The sequence below is a fragment of the Mycteria americana genome, chromosome 9 (genome assembly GCF_035582795.1).
Source record: "Mycteria americana isolate JAX WOST 10 ecotype Jacksonville Zoo and Gardens chromosome 9, USCA_MyAme_1.0, whole genome shotgun sequence".
Lineage (NCBI taxonomy): Eukaryota > Metazoa > Chordata > Aves > Ciconiiformes > Ciconiidae > Mycteria > Mycteria americana.
The window spans coordinates 22670450-22686944 of record NC_134373.1 but is presented as its reverse complement, the minus strand read 5'-3'; the positions used below and the strand labels follow the sequence as shown (position 1 = coordinate 22686944).

The window sequence follows — 16495 nt, the reverse complement described above, 5'->3', positions numbered from 1 at the left end:
CAAAACTAAAGCTAATGTGAGATGCCGGTATACCAACACACGTCAACTATTAAGAAATGGTTATTTACAGGGTCTCGCATTTCTGAGTAATATCATCAGCTTATCGCATCCATTTAGCATATCCACAAAATAGAATTCCCTTTAGAGTTTGGCTTTGTAGAAGTGCCTTAACCCTTCTACAAAATGCCTGTGTTATGCTTGTTTTTAACTTTCATAGAATAGCATCTAATGCCTCCAGACAGCGTGTTTCAGATGACTGACTCCAAACCTATGGAAATTTACTATTGAAATAACACATTCTATGAATTCCCAGGAGTCCTGTTCTACAGGCATTAAAAACAAACAAACAAAAATCCCCACTCAAGCCTCCCAAACTACATAAAACTCATTACTACTGTTACATCATATCAATTATATGTTGCACAATTCATGATAATGCAATATTGTGTTCATGCTAACTTTTTGCAGTTTGGTAAGATTACCACACATTGATACATTCTGCCTGTTCCTTTGTATGTTGTTGATTCTTGCAAAATGATGGCTGCTGCATTTATGTTAAAAAAAGGCTCAGAGTATCAGCAAGGGTGCCTCTAATGGGAGAAGCAGCATCATACAACTAGAGTTTCTCTAGGACATGTGATATTCATCAATTTCAAACTTGGGAATGTCATATTGTAAAAGCTACATGATAAAAGACGCTGTGTGATTCCATTCCATACAGCTGACTCCATTTGCCATATGGCATGTTACTATTTTGTATTACCTTGGGGAGAGTGCTAAAAGTGAAAGGAGAACAGAACACTCAAGATCTATAGAATAATAAGCACAAATGGTATAGTTCTTAATTATAGCAATAAGGTCTGTAACTGAAATGGAGATGGAACTAAATATGAGAGTCGAATGTGTGCTATACTACTCTCCAGTTACTGAAAAGTAATAAACTCCTATCAGGAATATTTAAACAGGAAGAAATTGCCAGTCACCATATGTAAAAGCCTACAAACAACCTCAAAGCAGGTTGACTCAAAAGTCAGCAAATGCTATATGCAATGCTACACACATTACCATAATATGGTTTTACATCAAAAATACAGTTTCACATGGGGTAGGCTGGAGAAAACATTAAATCAGTAATCTCTAAAAATGAGAGTCCATATGCACAGCTATAATAAAATCATCAAATGAATGATTAGAACAATAAAGGGGGGGGAGTATTTGCTGAAAACAATTAAAGTAAAAGAATACTAAATTAATGGTGTCAATGTGATATCAGGATAAGTGAGCTGTTCACAGGGCCTAAGAAATTCCAAAACAAACTTCATCTCTAAATTTAAAAAGGCTTTCCTTTTACAATATATCAAAATTCACAAGCAGATTGTTATTAACATGGCCAAAACTTCGCCAAGATTTCAGGAAAATAGGTGCAGTGAAAAAATACTTTGTATTTCATGTGGCAGTATTTGCCTGCAAATTCAATTCTTCCCATGCCAGTAAACTGAGCTTCACCCTTCCCACTCTACAGTGCCATCCTTGGAGGTGTAGTCTGACCCTGAAGCAAAATCCAAGCAAGGTTAGATCATTCTTTGGGAGCTATTATTCAGTCACCACTTAAATTTTAAATGACAACTTTTGTGATACCAAATAATGGAAATATACAGGCTTGCTGGTTTTTGGAATAGTTTGGCTTTAAATACCATAGTCCATTAGATGAGGCATTTCAAAATCTGTTACAGGAACAGAATATTTTAAAATTATTCATGCTAATTGTACAATACTTCAGACGACATCTTCAAAGCTATCATCTATTCAAGTGTTCAGTTTGAGCAGCCAAAAAGTAGAAGATCGTTCCCTTTAGCCAGATCTTTAGCAGGAATAAATCAGAGAAATTCTAGTAACTCTCAGTACTTCCTATTATGGATTATGCATTTCGCTTTCCTGTTAGTTTTTACCAGCTATTAGGAAGATAATTTCTTTTTTTTTTTGTAAGTCATCCAAGTGACTCAATGTCATTTAAAGATTACAGAACCTCAGAGTAAAATGAATACATGGTCACGGCTGTATGGCCCTTGTAAGCTTCGCTCTCCTTGCACTCACTACCAAAACCCACTGGGTACCATTTACCAATCTCAAGGTTTGACACTGCACTGGTTTACATTTGTAAATACTTGCAGCCCAGTGATGGCAGGAGGGGCTGAACTGCAACTGCTGTGCAAATTACTGCATCCATTTCCATTTCTCAGCTAATGTTAACACCAACTCGTGACACGTTTTCCACTGTATTATCAAAACCTATGAAGTTTTCACACATTTCAGTCTGAATGCCACTCATGCATGTTCCGCACATAATCTTCTGTTCCAGCCATAAAAAAGGTTGATGCAAAAATGACTGATGTCACTAAATGAGGGTTATTATTCAGCGAGAGATAAGGGGCGGGAGGGGGGGAAGGGAAGGAAAAAACCAGTTCTCATTATTGTACTCAAGGGTGTTCTTCCCTTTTAAGTTAGTAGGAATCTTGAATATGTGTTAACTGACAGCTCAAGTTTAAAGCCTCCATGTTGTCAACATACTTGCTGAATTAGCAAACATTTGTCTATTATTATTTTCTTTAAAGGAAAGCTATGTATTATTAGAAAAGAGTAATATTTGTATATTTTTTCCTTCTAACAATGTATTCAATTCCATACTAATGAAAGATAACTAGTGTTTGACAGGATTAGTGTTTACCTTACCCTAATAAATTGAGAATTTGCAACTACATTTTAAGTACTTTGATTTCTGTTATTCTGACAAACTCTGTTACCTTGACAACAAGCATAAATGAATGCGTTATCTCATGATAAATTTTCAGTGCAGCAGTTTCAAATTGGCAAGGGAAAAATAACTTTTTTTAAAAATACTTAGTAAGTTCTTCTGAAAAGATAAAAATGTTCCATTAAATATCAGAAATGGAATCTCAGTATGAATTCTGCACCCTAAAATCTTATCATAACATGGTAATTATTACTTCTATTATTTCTTAATAAATTTACAAACTATTCAAGTTTCACATGGAACAACTCAGGAAAACATCAAGAAAATAATAAATGGAAGATTTTAGGAGTTGAACTCAAGGAAAGAAATATGTTCCAAAGTTCTCTCGTGACAGACAAAGTTTTTTCTGCTAGTTCAATTCATTTAGGCAGTTAATTTTTTTGATTAATTGATCATGACAGTATTATAGGATAATATTGATTATATTATATGTGTACACTTTCAAAGTCTTCAATCAGTTTAAGAAAATGCAGATAGGCCAAAAATTTGTTATGCTTCAGAGGAAGACCATTCAATTACATTTAGCAGGAAAATCACAAGTATTTTTATCTAACCACAGTTTTTAAGTAACCAAGGGGTGAATGGTGACAATATCTTAAGAGAATTTCAGAGAGGACAGAAATCTTAAAGACATGGCCTATTTAAGTAGTACATTGTGCATTATAAAACCATACTGTCAGCTACGCACCCATGTTTTAGTGAAAATACAGTATTTAAAAATTTGGAACACTGGTTATATAAACTGGAATAATAAAATTATTGGTCAACCTCTGACTTTCTCTTCCAGAGGCACTAATATACTCAATTTTATAAATACACCTCTACTTGAAAACTTGAAAAACAAGCAACTGCCCTGTGCTTTGGAGGTGCCTAAGACCTAGCTAAATACAATTTCTGTATCTATTTTAGGGCTTCTTTTGATACGTATTCAACTGTCAATTCTCGTATCCTTCCTCCAAAAAGATACTCTGCTGGATATTTGCAGTATATTATGAACAGATGTTATTCCTGCTCTGTTGATTCATGTTTAAGGACTTGTATCTTTGATGGATTATGAAGAGTGGATGAAACCATAAGTGAGCAACACAGTATAGTAAGCAAAATATTTAGGATTTCACTGCTTTTTCTAAATGAAGTCATTCACAGCATATTATAGACTGGTGCTTCCATGGTATTCTAAATCTAAGTCTTTTTATGCCATCAAAAGCTGACAGACTCTCAAGGTAAACGACTGGCGAAGTCTCACATCCTGATCACCCAGCATGATCTGTATTTGCTGTAGTCCAGAAGAAACCTCAATATAATTTGAGAGTAAGGACCGCAATATGCCCTTAATGGTCCAACAATGTTATTTGTAATATCAGGAATATTCAGGGGTATAGTAAGCAGATCCCTTTTTGCAAACATGGCTTTTTAACTGCATTGCCTACTTTGCATGTTTGGCCAATGCAGTCACTAGTAAAGTACTGAACTGTTTCCTGTTCTTTTCTTCCCAAAGATATTAATGTATGTTTTTGAAATACTGTGTAAGTTCCAAAAAAAGAAAACAATTATTTGAAGTAAACAACAGAATCTGAAAAATGAACAAGATTAAAAGTATAGAACGACATGTTCTGAGTAAGTTCATTTTATTTGAATGCTCAGGTACCACAATGAAGGCTCTGCCACCCTTATTTACACCCTCATCTCCAAGAACGCTTCATCTCCTGCTCAAGCCCGCATCCTAAAAGTAACATTAAGCGCTTTCCTGGAACAGACTAGTCAACTACATGCTCAGATGATCTCTATAATTTCTTATTTTTAAAGCTATGTGACTGCAATATCATCATGCTAGCAACAAATTATGTTATAAATTGTACATAACTGTATAGAAATAAACCTGCAAGGTATCTAAGTCTCCATCAAAATGGAATAAAGTGGGAGAGCTTTTTTTAAACTGGAAAATACAAGACTGAACGTTGTGCTTAGAACGAAAATAGCCTTTTGTAATTCCTTGCTTACCCCACCAAAGGACCATCTGATTTCTATGAAGTGAGTTAGAACATAAGAGGTATAAATTCCTTTTTGCTGTTTAGAATATTATTGAATTTTTTTGACATCACAGATGACAGTAAATGTGATTAATGGCTGCTGATAATTGGAGTTTCATTCCAGTGGTTATTGCTTGTCAGTAACAATTAATAGCTCCACAAAAACCCCATTCATTTCACAATATTAAAGAATGATGGCTTGTGGGAATTATGCTAAACTAGCACTTTCAATTAGATTTTGAATTTTATAGTATATTGAATAACAGTTTATGGTTTTATAATAGCAGTGATGGTTTATTGTTGTATGGTAATCACTCTCATTACATGTATGTTTATCTGGAGAATTACAAACTTTATAGTTGTTGTATTAAAAATAGTCAATTGCATGCTACCATTTCTTTAAAAGTATAGAGTGTTTTGGTCTTTATCAGTAGAGATTATTTTGAATATCAGTTATGTAGGTTTTGTCCCTGTATTTGATAGGCAAGATGCAATGGGGTTAAGGGATGCAAAAAAAGTTTAAGTACCTCAGTATCAAGCCCCAGCTGGTATGGCATGTGGCACAGCCACCCAGTTGCAAGTTTCCTGCCTACAGTTGGCTGGGCTGTAGATAGAAGGCAGTAACTGTCTCACCCAATCATTTCCAGAACTGTAGGAAGAGAGGAGAGGAAATATTCAACAAAGGGAAAGATACTGATTTTGGAGAATCACTGAGAAGCATCCTCACCTTTGGCCTTTTCTCCAGTAAATAACTTCCTGCAGTCATAAGGAAAAAAATAAATAAACAAAAAAAAACCAACAGGAAGGCAGAAGGAATCAAGGACTGGCACAGAGGAGCACACAGGGGAGACAGAGAGAGTTGTGTAAGATAAAGTAAGATATAGTTGATTGAAAACATCATCTGAATCAGGACAAAATGGTGCATAGAGTTTGATGCGAGAGACTGGAAAGGGTACAGTTCTTTTCTGTTACAACAGTAAACGTAATAGAGCAAATTTTTAAGTTTCTTAACTGAGAAACCAGCAGGCTCTGAAGTTTAGCATGCTTATAAGAGAAATCTTAAAAATATAAGCATAGTAATAAAAATTCTGGCCCTCAGGAAGTCAGTGCATTTCTAACATTGACATCTGTATTGTCAGGATCTGAGTCATAGATCACCTAATAAAGTTCAACAAAGTGGAAAAGGGAACAATGTGGAGAAAGAGCTTTATGAAGTTAACTTCTTAAGTAGCAAGGCACATACTGATTTCACTTGCGTAAGTGCTTTTGCCTAGGACTCTCCTTGACTTCAATTTTTTGATGCAGAGAATACAATTTCTATGAGAATACTCTAAATAAATGTTTCTTCTGCTTTGTCTTTTATTTCAATATGCTTTAAAAATTTACTGATAATTTTGATTATTTCTCTAATTTAATCTTACTTAAACAAATTATCTAATGAATCTCCCAAATAAAGAAAATTCTAGTGATTCAATCTTGTAATATTCTTCCAGACAATGAAGTTATCCTAGTGTAAAACAAGGCAAGATGAGAGTCTGTCCCATGAAGCACTGAATTATTTTAGCAAACTAGGTTAAGGAAAAAGTCAACAATAAAAATGACTGCCATAATTCTAACAAAATTCCAAGTCAAAACTGCAGCCCATTGCACATTCTATTTAAATATAATAATTCTCCATCCAGTAATGATCATTTTCAAGTCAATGCCAAACTCTGATTGAAGTCAGTGAGAACAGGAGCAAGGCCTTTGTTATTACTATTTGATTAGTTTGTGCAAGTTTGTAAAAGCAGCAAATTACTGCTGCTGATAGGGCAACCTCAAAAGATGTACTTGTTCATCTCACTGGAAAAATCATAATGCAGAAGTTTGGATGATTATACAGAGATATGTAAACCTTTTTGATTTATTTTAATCCTAGCCTTCAGACCATCTGTTCAGAAATATATTTACTTACAGTTTCACGATACTACTCTTAGTTATTTGTTGTATATTAGCACCTAACAGCCCTAATTAGTATTTGTTCTACTGTGGCAGGTACTGTATAGACCATGGTGAAACCAAGTGCAGAATAAGATGGGACTAAATACAAAAAATAATGAGCTTTGCAATTCCCAAGGTAAATTTTGGCTAAGTATAGGCTGGGTGTTATTTTAGAACAATTGTTCTTATAATTTTTTTCAATTCCCAATGTTTATTTGGAAAAAAAACCACAAAAAAGCACCACTGAATAAATTCACAATTATGATGTAAATCATCATGATTAAAGAGAACAAAGTATACAGCATGTATGTCAGGAATCTGATACAAAAGGACAACAGAGTTCAAAAATGCAATTCAGTTCTATTCTTTGATCTAATCTAATAAACCTTTAATCTTTCTATTGTAGAACACAAATTCAGGCATTGCAACGCCTGTAGATCCAATTCTAATCTCTTATTCAGACAAATCATTTTCACTCCTCAGTAACTCTCAGGTTTGATAATACCAACAAAAAGAGTCCCACAATATATGTCCCATATCCAGCACTGAATTTATCAGTTGGGGTTACTTATTTATGATTGAAGGATTTCTTTTGCAACAGAAAAATGAAGATTTTTTTTCTTCTTTATTTTCTGAATGCTTAAACATTGAACTTTTATTCCTTTTCCCAAAAATCCATACTTCTCATTCCTTCTGTGACATTCTTAATAATTTTTTAACAGCAATGGTAAAATACATTATGCTGCTCAGTGTCTTGAAGCTACAATGATATTCAGCCTTCCCTGGAAGAGAGACCTTTTCACTTGCACTCTGTTTTTAATTCAGTTCAGCTACAATACAGAAAAATTGAGCAATAAACCATAAAGTCAAGGAAAGGCTTCTTTTTCTATATGTATATAAAGGTAATGTTACCTGAAGTCAGTAAAAGCAGTAGTTACTCGGCACCTGAGAAGACTAGCTATTGCTAAGATTCTCCAGCCAAAGATCTCAAGGTCAGTTAAATACAAGTTAAGATCCTAAGAAATGGCTGTAACCTCATTTTCTTCAGCACAGTATTACCATTACGAGTGTGTGAAGTATTTATAAGCTTCTTAATAAATTCATTCACTTCTGAATGGTGACCCTCAAAAAATGTATAGCAAGAAAGAGCTCCAAGAACAGAAATGTCAACTTTGAAGTAAGTTTCTCTAATGGGAGAAAGGTTATATTCTATTTGCTTCAGGTTATACAAGCATGTTTCTTAACTCAGTCAATTTTGAGTGATAAACAAAGAGAAATTTCTTATGCTGCACACACACCAGCCATAGACACCTCAGGGCTCTGACTAAACTTAAGTGTCTGGCCCAAAAAAGAGCAACATGGATAACCTTTCATTACAGTGTTCTTCCTTAAGAGATGAAGGTAGACTGTAAAATTTATTCTCTGCAATCAGCAAGGGGTGGCATATTCCTTTGTGGAGGAAGTGATTCAGTCACAATTTCCACAGTCCTGATCCTGGTAGTCTTGTTCTTGCTCCTTCCTACATCCTCCTGGCCACCTGCACAGAAAGAGGAATGCAGTGGACATGCAGAGTCTGCTCTGCTTTGGTGCCATGGCAGTGTGCCATGTAGGACAGGTACACAAACAAGGACCAAAGGGAACCTCTGCTCCCTGGTAACCGCTCCACCATAAATGAAAGGCACATTACTTTTCTTTTACAGAGTGATGAACAATTAGTAGTGCCACTAGATAAACTTAAGCAATTGCAACAGGATAGCCAGGCATGCTATATGGTTGCATGCCATCCTACCTCAGGTCTCCTGTCCTTCTACCCATCCCATGTCAAAAGGATGGATATGAACCTGTGCTTAAGGAATGGTTTGGGCTGCACACCACCTCCCTGAGTTGTCCCAGTGCTATATCATATAAGGAAGTTGGCCTCCCAGCACACACATGCATATTTCTATATACACACACTATATCGTCTCCTGGCTGCTGGATAGAAATCCAGATTATTTTATTAAATGGTACTTCCTCTAATTTTATGCTTCTTGCAGCCATTCAGTGTATTTGATAATGAACAAAAACACTAATGAGGGACTTAAAATAAGTATCCTGAGTAAAATCCAGTGCCTTGAAGTCAACTGAAATTTTGCCATTGATGTAAATGAGGCCAGAATTTCTGCCATGGTCCTAAAAGTGTTCCCCCTTAAGAAATGCAGCCTATAACAGTTGAGGATTCTTTACCAACCCCCTACTCTTATGCATGATAAACCTGCAATAATAATTTTACTGGAGTTTAGTATCACAGTTACGTGCAGTGTTGTTTCAGTTACATTCATTGCAATCATTTGCAGTTAAGATGCAACTGGTAAAGAAGTTTATCCAGAGTTTTCTGGAAATACCATATAACTGCAGATCTTCTTCCTTAATACTGCTTCACAGCTATGATCTCCACCTGAGCACACCTTGATTTCCAAATGACGATGTCAGTTTGCTTTCAGTGGCTGAGACAGTACACTAATGGGTATTCAGTGGTCTGGAAAAAGCCTTTATAGCTGTGTGACTTTAAAGGCGTGTCTTTAAAAGAGACGTTATTACTACAGCTCGGTGCATTAGAACGGTACTTTTCATTACAAGTGAAGTGTTTTACTTCAAAAATTCAGTTTCTCGTGCTCATTTAGAATCAGTATATATGGACTGAAGTTCAGACTTTGTATTCTGTCTAGCTGTTAACCATAGTAAGGTTGTGCATGTGGCATGGTGATGTGAAACCAGGATTATATTTCATCCTCCATATTAAATTTGGACTTGTTCTCCTGGCTGCAATTATGGTATCCAATGTACGTGTTTGGGGTGTGCAGGGGAAATATTGGAAAACTTATGTTAGTGAGTCATCAAAGTATTAATTTATTGTTAAATGATTTTATTGTTGGACAGGAGTCTTTTGATTAGGATTCTTTAGAGATACTGCATCCTCACCTTCTGATAGTCTTACAGTTGTTGTGAGTAGAAGTTGCTTTTTCATTGCCATCCTTTTCTCATACAGACTCAAATGTTGAATATAGAGCCATTTCAAAGACTTAGATTTTCTGAATGATGATGCATAGGAAAACTTTTTTAATTAGTTCAGATGTTTTGGGTACAAATGGTTTTTAACAGAGAAGTGTGCCGCAAAATCCACACTGATAATTAAATTACTGTTTTCAAAATGTAGCATTTTACAAAAAGCCTAGGGGAACTAGGCATTTCCACTAAGAAAACTCCAGGGAAACGGGAAAGCACGTACATCTGGGCAGAACAGGCTACGTCAGAGCCTCTTTAGCTGTCCTTTTTTGGGTGCAGATTCTAGCTTCTGCGTGCCTTTCTAGTTCTCAAGTACCCAGCATTTTTAGTTGCCTTGGGTCACCAGATAATTAAAATATGCATACATTCAATAGCATAAAACTCATCAGAGCATACATGCAAAAATTTAGAAGAATTAGAAGAAATTAGAAATTTAGAAGAATTTAGAATTAGAATTTTTAAATAGATAAATTCTTCTAAATAAAATAGATAAATTCTTCTACATAAAATAGATAAATTCTTCTAAATAAACTTTAGAAGAATTTAGAATTAGAAATTTAGAAGAATTTAGAATTTGGAATTTCTAATTAGAAATTTAGAAGAATTTAGAATTTTCTTTTTTTACTATGAGTAGCACCTGTAAGTATTGAGAACAGCAAAGCCAAGCAGAACATAAGCTATAAGCAGAAAGGAGGAATAGGCCATGCAAATACTCTTTTGTTAGAATGAAATTGGGGTTGTCTGAGTATGTTTTCTAAACTCAGCCAAAACTTCTGCTGGAAAAGCTCTCACTAAAGCATTAGCTACTTCATCTTTTCAGGGGATGTTGTGTATTCCAGTGTCTCTGTCCAGAAAACTACTTGTATTATCATGGAGTGAAGTGGGAATAAATTCCCCCAACTTGCTGTACTGTGCTCAGGAAGACTATATTTAACATCAGAGATTAAGATAATCTTTTACCTTTACTCTAAAAGCTATGGCTTTTTAGAGTTTTGGGATTTTCTGCTTATTTACTAATTCTAAGTGTATTTTATGACTGTAGTGCTGGAGACTTTAATCTGATTAACAGAGGAAATAAAAAACTTAACGTTTTACTGCTGCTATGTTTATTCTTGCACTTTGTGACTTCATTCCTGAACTTCAGGAGAACCAGGACTGTTTTAGTCTACGCTGCCTTTGTTAAAAATTCTCTTTTCCACTCCTGCCTTACACACAAAAAAATAAACTCAAAGAAGAGTTTGGCTACAATTTTCAATAAAAGGCTCATCAGTATTTGCTATAATTTCACAGCAGGAAAGACCACACAATTATACTAAGAAGTTTTTTAAAGAGGTCTATATCAGAGCTTCTGTATTCACATAATTGTTATGCTTATCAGGTGCATGAATTTCAGGCATTTGCCTTCTCTGACTTGTCCTTCTTACCTTCTATAACTTATGTTTAATATGCAGGCAAAAGCTCCTCTGAGCTTTACTAGCAGGAGGTAATTGTTCTATACTCTCTGCAGTTTCCTCTCCAGCACTATAACATACATCAGTTGCTAATGGTTAATTACTTTGTGCACTTGCAGTTCAGCCTCCTGAGGAGTGAAATTAAATTTTGTGGTTTTAGCCTAGGACAACATGGACTCAAAACACACACCCACTTGGAAGTTTGTCTGAACACAAGTCAAAGCAGTTCCTTGGCACACAGGACAGGGAGTTGCAGGCCTGACTTTTATTCCACGTGGCACTTGACTTCATGTTCACTGATTGCATCAATGGTCAGAATTATTTCTTTGCACCTAACACTGACGAGTATGCCCTTTCCTCTCAATGAAAGACTGTTTTATCCACTCCTGCAAAAGGCTGTACATACCACTATAACTAAATGATTCAGTATTCAAGAAATTACTCATTCTATCTGAATTTTGCTTACATTTGCCTGAAACTAACAGTCTTGGCAAGAGACAACTAACCAACCTTGGAGCACTGTCAGTGCTAGGAATGTAACACTTGAATTCATTCATCCTGGAAAGTTGAGTGCATTGTCATCCTTTGCCCAGACGTAATTGGATAGCTAGTACTTAAATGTGCACACTGAAGAGAACAATTGTGTTTTGCCCATTTTTACTAGAAATATTGCTTATCCCTATGTGCATTATGTAAATTATGCCCAGATATCTTGGAAAACATAATAAACAGAACTGTTTGGAAATATTGCAGTGAAAAGGTTTTCTCAAAAATATCTGTTTTCATAAACTGGAAGTATTTTCCTGCAGCATTTTGGATTTTATGAATTTTCACTGAATGGAAATCAGATTCATAGGATGCCTTGTCTGGACTCCTGACAGATTGTCCCACAAGATCCAGAAATTTTTCAGATTTTTTTAGTTCTGAGCAAATACAGTGCTCTGAGAAAAATTGGGATCAATTCTTGCAAAATGGAAATCCTCTTTTAATAAGCTTTTTAAGGCATATTATTTTCTTCTTCATATCTGGTTCCCTAAGTAACTTAGAGAATTACCTCTAAGAGGTACTTCAAATTTTGGAAACTGATGATGGTCACTTAAAGCCTTTATAATACTGCAGGCAACTGCAATTATGTCAGCATACAACCAAAAAAACCCCCAAAAACCACAAACCAAAAAACACCCCAAACAAAAGAAGTCCTAGATGCTTTTTCAGATACAGAACTAGTGCAACTTTAAAAAAATAATTTTTGCCAGAGTTTTTTGTCTGCTTTGGTAAGTTTACCTGATATGCCTATGTCAGTTACAAATTGTTTCTACTAGAGAGTAGGCTTTATCTTATGATTTGTATGACTATCAGTAATGATAAAAACCCAGCAGAGTAAAAGGCTTTTTTTCTCATGCTAGATAAGGAGCTTAATTAGCACTAATTTAATTCTGAGAGAACTCTCACTTCGTCTCCCTCATTTCATAGAAGAGCTGCTGCTGAGATATTTTGCCATCTTTTTCCTTCCTATAGGACAAATGTACCTTGACCTCCTCCTCTCTTTTTCAGTACAAACAAATTGTATGAAGTATTTATATTGTTCTGAGGTTAAAAAAAACAAAAAAAACCCCCTTGTCTATAATTCATTTAGATTTGACTTTGATGAGGGCTCTTCCTCTTGAATTCACAAGGAGACAAGCTGGCCCAAAACTTATTTCCCTTATAAAAGAAGCAAGTAAACAGCAACCCTCAAACCTGGGGGAAAAAAAAGATCAAAGGACATTGGTTTTTTTCAATTAAGAAGAGGAATATGTTTGAGGGAAACAGACAAGTTCTGAATTTTTTTAAGGAATTTTTTAGCCAGCTGTAATAAAAGACCTGGCTTCTAATATTTTTCCATTTTTTTGAAGCAAAGTTCTTTATCTTCTCTAATGCTAGGTTGCAAATACCAGGAGGAGAACTGCACAGTGATGTATCAGTGCCTGGAAACACCTGAATTTGCCATATGGTTCTTCTGTAGACAGTTACAGTTCTGAGTTTCAGCTATGCAACATTTCGGAGTGAACTATATCAATTTACATTACAGTGCCATCTGAGATTTCCCCTCAGCTAGTTTTAGGAGGACTAGGCATCCTAGACAAAGTATGTGTGAACTTTGGGCTACTGTCTGGCAGCTAAACAAGAAGGACAGAATTCCTCTTAACTGTGCATTTCTCAGAATCATCACCTTTAAGTTAGTCATTTAAGAATAAGGTTGGCTGCATTCGGTTCTTTCAGCATATAAACAACTAGGCTGAGCTTACTCCACTGACAGATGGGGAGGCTGCGCTACAGTTCAACAGAATAACACATAGCTTTTTGTTGAACAATTCTCCTAACTGCTCTGCCTGGCATCCCAGTTCTTTAGGGGCCTGAACACATTTGAACTGATGCTGTATAAAAAAAAGCGTAGAATTCTGTCAAATTGGCTGGTTGTCTTTGATTACTTCCTCTTGGAAGCAAGAATTAGAAAAGGAGCCCTTTAACTTTAACACTAACTTTTTACTTTGAAAGAAGAATTTCTTCATGCTAAACCTCTCCCGCAAATACTATCAGATAGACCTATTTTTTCGTATTTTTCTACTATGGCTACTTTAGAAAAGGCAGTATTCTGAAGTTTTCTGCAATTTATTTCAGCCATTCTGCATGACTAAGACATTTTGTAAACTCAGAGCTTGAATATAGATTAAGGTAATGTGATAAATTATGCAGAACACGATGAAGAAATGGTTAAATGGGCAAAAGATCTGGAAACTGAGTGAATTTGCACTAAATTCTAAATATTTCCACTGTCTATTATTATTTTGATTAATTAGTATAAGCACCCTTTGTTTATTTTGTTTCTATGAGAGGGAAGACGACAGAACATATATTGCTTGGATAACCTTCTCTTATTTTACATTTAAAATTAGAGTCAGTAGTCTTAAATTGTAAGACTTCATTTTCTAGAACATTTATAAAGATTTAGCTTCCTAAGTACTTCAAGTTATTTGCTATGAAAAACTTCATATATTCATACTGATGAAGAAAACAATCAAGTCTGGGCCCCAACTCATGCAGACTTCGTAAGACTCTGAATCACAGCAAAGTGGCGCTCATCTTAAATTTTCAGTGAAAGTAGGTTTTTTGTTTTGTTTAGAGAGTATAATTTCATTGGAAAATATTTCTGGTTAGAAACATTTCTGACTTTTTAGCGTAGAAGTTGTAGCATTTGTGCTGGAAAATCATTCTTTGGTAAGAATGCTACCTGAGCAAAAAGACATCATCACTTTAAAAGATGACAAATACAGTAACTGTTTTCCATTTGGAAATAAGTAAGCTGACATAAAGTACAAGAGAAATGTGCTTTAACTGTTTCCCAACATTTTTTTCAGATGAGAAACAGTAACAAAGAGCTATGGGGAATTTTTTTCAAGTTTCTTTCTAGTTGATTCTTAGTGGCAAAAGCTGGTAGACAACCTGTGTGATGAAAGATGGAATGCTTCCGCAGAAAACGTCAAGGTGGAGGTGAATGCTTACAGTATATTTTGTGTGTGTGTATTATGGTCTCATTTACTCATTTTACATCTTCCAGTTGGAAAAACAGTTAAAAATATTTGGAAAAAAACCTCATGAAAAATATAATTTCAAAATAGATACATTTGGAACACTAATTCAGACTTTTAGTCACCTTTCTCATGGGAATTGCCTCCTTACCAAAAATGACATATATTACAGATGACACCACGTTGGGCAGGAATGTCAATCTGCTTGAGGGTAGGAAGGCTCTACAGAGGGACCTGGACAGGCTGGATCGATGGGCCAAGGCCAACTGTATGAGGTTCAACAAGGCCAAGTGCCGGGTCCTGCACTTGGGCCACAGCAACCCCATGCAACGCTACAGGCTTGGGGAAGAGTGGCTGGAAAGCTGCCTGGCAGAAAAGGACCTGGGGGTGTTGGTTGACAGCCGCCTGAATATGAGCCAGCAGTGTGCCCAGGTGGCCAAGAAGGCCAACAGCATCCTGGCTTGTATCAGGAATAGCGTGGCCAGCAGGACTAGGGAAGTGATCATGCCCCTGTACTCGGCACTGGTGAGGCCACACCTCGAATACTGTGTTCAGTTTTGGGCCCCTCACTACAAGAAAGACATTGAGGTGCTGGAGGCCATCCAAAGAAGGGCAATGAAGCTGGTGAAGGGCCTAGAGCACAAGCCTTATGAGGAGCGGCTGAGGGAACTGGGCTTGTTTAGGCTGGAGAAAAGGAGGCTTAGGGGAGGCCTTACCATTCTCTACATTTACATGAAAGGAGGTTGTAGCGAGGTGGGTGTTGGTCTCTTCTCCCAAGTAAGAAGCCATAGGACAAGAGGAAACGACTTTAAGTTGTGCCAGGGGAGGTTTAGACTGGATATTAGGAAAAATTTCTTCACCAAAACTGTTGTCAAGTATTGGAACAGGCTGCCCAGGGAAGGGTTGAGTCACCATCTGTGGGGGTATTTAAAAGATGTGTAGACATGGTGCTTAGGGACATGGTTTAGTGGTGGACTTGGCAGCGTTAGGTTTACGGTTGGACTTGATGATCCTAATGGTCTTTTCCAACCTAAATGATTCTATGATATAACCCTTCCCATAAAAAAATGCTTTTATGTTTCAAAAAGAAACCATCAGAAATGTAATGATGTCTGCAAAAGGCTTCCCTACTGCTATTATATTTTACTTGAAAGGTAATGGAAAAATCTAAAATTTCAAGATACAACAGTGTATTTAATGTCCTACACTGCTCTTTTACTAAGACAGAAAGGCCTTCTTCAGCAACTTGGTTAGCTGTATTTAACGAATAACGCTATATGAAATTATTATATCAATAAATTATTTGTTAAATTAAACCAAGTGAAATTACTGAAAGAAAATTCTCAAAGGAGGGCTAAATTCTGGGACTTCAAACGGAAATAAGTTCTCAGTTACTACCTGTGTTACGGTTTTTGGGTGCTATATATGTAGGTTTTTGCTGGTTTAAAAAAAATAGTCTTTAAAGCTATGTGTTTCATGAATTCCTTATTGTGGTCCATTCTGCTGTATACTTTAATTACAAGTTAAATTCTCTGTGAAGGAAATCCAAAATTGTTGTTCATGAGCTCTGCAATAAAAGAGTTTATATATTTTGTATGAGCCAACAAT

The 16495-nt window shown here is 35.9% G+C and overlaps 1 protein-coding gene across 11 annotated transcripts in view; it reads left to right on the top strand.

Moving 5' to 3' along the window:
- B3GALT1 (beta-1,3-galactosyltransferase 1) overlaps nt 1–16495 on the top strand; it is a 225931-nt gene that overhangs the window by 102955 nt on the left and 106481 nt on the right. The window lies entirely within an intron of this gene.